Source organism: Octopus bimaculoides, chromosome 14, assembly GCF_001194135.2.
Source record: "Octopus bimaculoides isolate UCB-OBI-ISO-001 chromosome 14, ASM119413v2, whole genome shotgun sequence".
NCBI lineage: Eukaryota > Metazoa > Mollusca > Cephalopoda > Octopoda > Octopodidae > Octopus > Octopus bimaculoides.
Genome location: NC_068994.1, coordinates 38,833,530 through 38,840,220, shown reverse-complemented (window position 1 = coordinate 38,840,220; position 6,691 = coordinate 38,833,530).

Sequence of the window (6,691 nt, the reverse complement as noted above, 5' to 3'; positions counted from 1 at the left end):
GCGTGTGTGTGTGTGTGTGTTTGTGTGTGTGTGTGTGTGTGTGTGTGTGTGTGCATGCATGCATGTAAAAGAGAAATAAAAAGACAGCCACTTAATTTCATAAAAAATCCAGACGTAGTGTTGCTCAGCAACGTCTTATACTTCTCGTTTCTCTTTCTGTTTCTTCCTCCTTTTGTGTCTCTTCAGTTTTATTTCCCCATACTAAGAATTCATATCATCTAGGAAATACAGATAATATAACAGGGATCAGGTTTGTTGACAACATGGCCAAATGTCTGTGTATATATGGTTGTTGACACGCATGTACATGCATGTGTGTGTGTGTGATAGAGAGAGAGGGGGGGAGAGAATAAGTGTATATGTTTGTATATGCATGTGTATGTATATATATATAAATGTATATAAATGTTTATATATATATATGCATGTGGTTACACATGTGTGTGTATATATGTATATATATATATATATGTGTGTGTGTGTGTATGTGTGTGTGTGTGTGTGTGTGTGTGTGTGTGTGTGTGTGTGTGTATCATATATTGTATGTAAGGATACACATCATAAAAGAAGAGCATGGACTAAGCAGAGCAGGAGTACTCACGAGGACATAAAGTGTTGCTGAAGAGGTCACAGATTTGTGACAAAAGATCTCTGGACAATGGACATGAGTTGGAATAAGATTAGCAATAAACGAGTGAAGAACGAATATATAGTGCATGTGTTTATTTGGCAAAAAAAAAAGAAACAAATTGACTATCCTGAAATACAACAATATACATACATATATATATATATATATATATATATATATATATATATATATATATATATATAAATCTATCTATTTGTCTGTCTATCTATCTCTCTCTCTCTATCAATCTGTCTATCTTTGGCATATTTTCTATTATTTTGTTTATATACCAGTTGTATTTAATCTTCTTTCTGCAATCAGAGAGGATGAGGATTCTTAGGTTTTTTGATTTCATTTATATGTTTTTGTTCCATTTTTTGCACCAACCTTCTACATGTTTTTTTTCCACATTTTTTCCCTTATTTTCTCACTGTCCAGCATCCTTGTTTTTTAAAATATAAATAAAGCATAAACAGATTGTCTCAAGATATATGGCATATTTCATAAGTATGCCTGTTCAGGTATCATAAAAGCATGAAACTATTAGTAGCTCTTTCAATGCCATGCATCCATTTCCAAGTAAGTTTTATCCTGATAATTCCGATGTGCACTCTACATCCTATCTCTATCTTCCTCCCTTGTTCCTCTTCCTTTCTGTTTTTCTTTCCCACCCTTTCCTTATACTTCTCCTCTCCCCTTCACCATTCTTTTCTCTCTCTCTCTCTCACTCTTCCTCTTTGACTCTCTCATTGCTCACACGGGACCAATGGCTATCTATCTTTCTTTCTTCCACTTCCTTCCTAAAGACAAGACGTGCTCTTGCCTGTTTCTTCTCAAAGCTCGTTTTTCCAGTGTTCAATACTTCACCTCGTCTTGACTTAACAGCCCTTAACTTTTTTTCTTTTTACTGTAGTCCCCTGATCTTCTAAAAGAGCAGTAACTCCAAATAAAAACTCATCTAGATTCTGTCTGTCTGTCTGTCTCTGTCACTGTCTGTCACTCTCTCTCTCTCTCTCTCTCTCTCTCTCTCTCTCTCTCTCTCTCTCTCTCTCTCTCTCTCTCTCTCTCTCTCTCTCTCTCTCTCTCTCTCTCTCTCTGTTTTGTTATGTACATTTACATTATTTAAAGGAAGCATTCCTTCTTTAAAACCAAGGTGTAATTTGGCTGCAATATCTAGCAGTTTGAGCAACTATCTATAGGCTTCTCAATGGCTTTGTTCAAACAGGGAAATAGCAATAATTGTGGATAGGTAAGCTCTGTTTGAAATTGTTGTTGTCATTACTACTGCTCTTGTCATTGCTGTTGCTGCTGCTGCTTCAGCTGCTGTTGTTGTTGCTGTTGCTGCAAATACTGTTGCTGTTGTTGTTGTTGTTGCTGCTGATGCTGCTGCTGTTGTTGCTTTTGCTGCTGTTGCTGTTACTACTACTGCAGCGTTTGCTGCTGCTAAGCTCTCAATTAACCCTGACTATGATCAAACGTCTTCCAGCAGTCTTATTTTTTTGTTGCAGTAGGGTGTTACTGGAGGGAAATTTGGCTGCTATTTCTAACCAAGTGAGAGACTTCATAGAGGGTTTCCTATTAGGTACAAGAAAATGAAATAATTAGAAATAATTAAGTTATAATTTGATATAATTAGATTATCCCTATTAGATATATGAAATGTGTCAGAAAAGAAATGAGAATTGTGAAGTCTGAAAATATTTCCAAAGGCATCATAGACTTAAGACTACATTTTTAATATTTTTTATTTTTTAATGTTTTTCAATTCCTTTTGTATTAGCAGGCATATAAGGTGTTTTGTGTTTTTCTTTCCCCAAAAAAATGTGGCTCGAAAAATCACCCCAGGTCCTATATGTGAAGTTAGTCCTCCCATAAGCTTTAATGCACTTAAAAAAAAAATTTTCCCTAATATGTGCTACTGAAATTGGGGTGAGACTAATAAGACCATGCATCGTTCATGACATCAAATACAGTATTTATTTATTTATTTATTTATTTATTTATTTATTTATTTATTACCTCTGCCTCAGCGAAGGCAGAGGTATTGTCTTCAGTCCTGTTTGTTTGTTTGTCCGTGGACAAGATATCTCAAGAACCGTTGAATGGATTCAGATGAAACTATTAGAGATATTTGGCGTTGCAACTAGCACAAAGTGATTAGATTTTGGGATCAATTCGGTATTAGACAAGGATTCTGGATTATTTTCCTGATTTTTTCACTTAATTTTTGAGTATTCTCATTTGTGAGAGCAGTTGAGTATATTTCAGATATTCTCATTTTAAAAATCCTCTCCAACTAATCATTGAGAGGATGGATGTTGATATTGCCTTGGTGGAAGTTTGCACTTACTGAGTACTCTTGCTTATTTATTCATTTGCTATTACAGTTTATTATTTCTGAGATGAGGAATTTGTTATACAGGGTGGGCCAAAGTTTATGCACCAACATGTTCAATACACTCCAGAATTATCAAAAGCATGCTTCTATTTTAGTAAAATTGAATAAAATAATAATGAATATACATGTACTTGTACCTGATGGACAAAATGAATAATAACCATAATAATAATAGCAATTATCCTCTCTACTAAAGGTACAAGGCCTGAAATTTGTGGAGAGGGGTCCCGTCGATTACATCACCCCTTGTGTTTCACTAGTACTTAATTTCATTGACCCCCCAAAAGGATGAAAGGTAAAGTCAACTTTGGTGGAATTTGGAATATATAATAATAATAATAATAATAATAATAATAATAATAATAATAATAATAATAATAATAATAATAACAACAACAACAATATAAATTAAGTGCTAAATGTTTTGGTGCGTAACTTTTGGCCCACCCTGTATATTAGACAATGTGGTGTTCTTTGCTTTGTTTCTTTCACTACATTTCGCTTGTTGTATGTTCCAGCCTTCTGCAGGTGTATTGTGATTCACTTTGTGACTGCACAGTATTTCAGCACCTTTATCCACTACACTATTAAACTATACCTGTAAGCATAAGAGTTCATTCTGACATTGCCTATGGACATAGCTTAGTGGATAAAGGCACTGAAATGCTGTGCAGTCACCAAAAGGAAGCTTTGTCTTTTTTTGTACTAGCTGAATAGCCTGCTGTTGCTGGACAATTTTTACAATAGAGTGTCATATAAATTTTTGTTTATTCCATGTCAGACCATGACTTCCCCAGCAGATAGGCCTCTTGATCAGGACAGATTTGTGCAATTTTCCATAAAAAAACATCGTTTTTAGACCAAGACAACATTATCCAATATATGTTTTCCTTTTATGTAAAAATGATAGGGTGGGATTTGAGAATGATTTGGTTGCTATTTCTTGTAGGCTAAACAACTGCATAAAGGCTTCCTTGCTTATTAGTCTAAGGTGAATCACTAATGTAAATCACAAGACACTTGAAGGAGGCTGAAGTGTGCACAACTGAAATGTAGTGAAAAGTAACAACCAAGATGAGGACACCACTCCCACTAATACATAATATATTTATTTGCTGTTCTAAGTATTTACCTTGCTTTGTGCTGTTTATTCGATTTACATTGATGCAACCAAAGCTTTTCAACAGTTACTGTATCACTCTATCAGACATTGGCAACCTATCGTCTTTTTTATTTTATTCTCTCAAAGGCTCAATGAGAAAACCAGTGACAGGTGAAATCTGAGTTCACAATGCAAAGAGCCTGAAAAAAAAATGACTATTACTTAACTCATATGACGCCCAAGCAATTCTGCTAATCCACCATCTCGATTTGGTATTTACTTATTGAACCCCACCCCCAACTAGATAAAAAGCTAAGTTAACCAACAGAGGATTTGAACCCAGAATGCCAAGACTTGAAATAGATACTGCAAGATAGCTTGTCTAATGCTCTAACAATTCTAATCCACCACTCTTTACTGATACTTTATTTAGAAAACTATGGAAGAATAAAAGGAAAACTTGACTTCAGTAGGATTTGAACACAGGGTGAAATTGGGAGCTGAATCAAAATATCAGAAAGTACTTCACTTGACACTCTAATAACTATGCCAATTCATTAAACAATGTAGAATAGTTACCAGCTGGAGATTGAAACAAGGTAGTCAATTTAACTCATTGAATGCTCACATTCTACTTTACAGCAGTTGCCTGAAGCAAGTAATATTATAAATTATTTTCTATGGCTTCCTAAAACTTGACCTCTAGCAGGTTCTACAATATATCAATGGTGGTTTCATGTGTCATATTACGCATTGTCTGCTACAAAAAATCATCAATTTTACTTTCATGCTATGCTTCCTTCACTGTGGTAACATCATATTACAGCAATGATGAATTGCCAAAAAAGATTATTTTTAATATATTATTTGCATCATTTTTTCTCTTCTGATGCCACATAAATGATATTGGTTGTTTAATAAGTAATTAAGATTTAATGAGCTCATTATAACTCACTGTTCCATTTTTCACTTCTCTAAAAATCAAGTGAATATTTAAACCATAGGCATAGAAATTTGAAGTACTTGTCACATGAATACTATGCTGTAAATACAATGAAGCTTTGTCTTATTTTGCATAATTGGCGCAGTATGAAGGGCCAGCTCTGTTCTTGTTATCATTATTTAATACTGTTTTCAGTATTTAAACTGGCCCTGATCAAGCAGATCTATGATTAAAAGGGTTCCAGCCATGACTATCCAATCTATTTAGACTAAGACAGCATTATCCAATATATACTTTCCTTTATGTAAAAATGATAGGGTAGGATTTGTGAGGGATTTGGTTGTTATTTCTTGTAGGCTAAATAAACAACTGCATAAATGCTTCTTCATTTATTAGGCTACAATGAAACCATGTCCATCTTGTCATTTTCTCAGACACATTAACATGCTCTCTCTACCTAGAACACTTGATATACATACACACGTAGATATATATGCATGTATGTTTGTATGTATGCATGTATGTATGTATATATGTATCTCTGTATATATATATATATATATATATATATATATATATACATGCAGACACACATACTTTCACACATACATATAACATTCATATATGTATGGATGCCTGTATATGTGTATGTATATATGTATGTGTATGTGTGTGTGTGTATGTATGTATGTATGTATGTATGTATGTGCAGACATCAAATATAAACATATGCGCACATATATAAAGATATATGTGTATATGTATGAGTATAGCTCATAATTCGTTTAAACTTATTTTCTATATATTTACTACTAGTAGTAATACCCGTCGTTGATCGGGTAATTACTTTTACTGTTTCTTGGGAGCCACATGCAAAATATCATTATATATGTAATTTACTCCTCCTGTATGTGTGTATTTTTATAAGAGAAAAATATGTAATAACTGAAGAAGAGAAAAGAACAATTTCATACATGAACCTCTTGTATGTGTGTATTTTATAAAAGAAAAACACATAATAACTTCATACCACACAGCTATGCCTGTTGCTATTATTATTATTATTATGATTATTATGATTATTATTATTATTATTATTATTATTATTATCATCATCATCATCATCATCATCATCATTATTATCATTACGTATTTGCTTTGTGTTTATTCACCCAGAGACCTTAAGAGACAAGTTAGAAGTTCAAGTTGGTCTTATGACTAGGGTGCCATATATTTGGTTTTGCACAGAGTTTTGTTCTAGAGAATGTCTGTCAAAACATAAATTTGAAGTTTGTTTTAAAAGTAATTCGATTATGAGATGAAAGTGTGATGTTAAGATGACAGTAAAAGGTGTTTGCTATTATGTACATTTAAAAGTATTTTAATGCTGTTTACATATTAAAATGTTTTGGGGATTACATAGGTGATATTATTATTATTATTATTATTATTATTATTATTATTATTATTATTATTATTATTGTTCAGTAGTTTTATTTTTATAACGTGCTTTCACTTCACTACCGAGCGCAGCTCTGTGTGCCTTGGGTATGTGCTGTGGTTTGCTGTGATGCTCTTATGGTTACTGTATTGAAAGTGTTTCGCGTAGGATGTGTG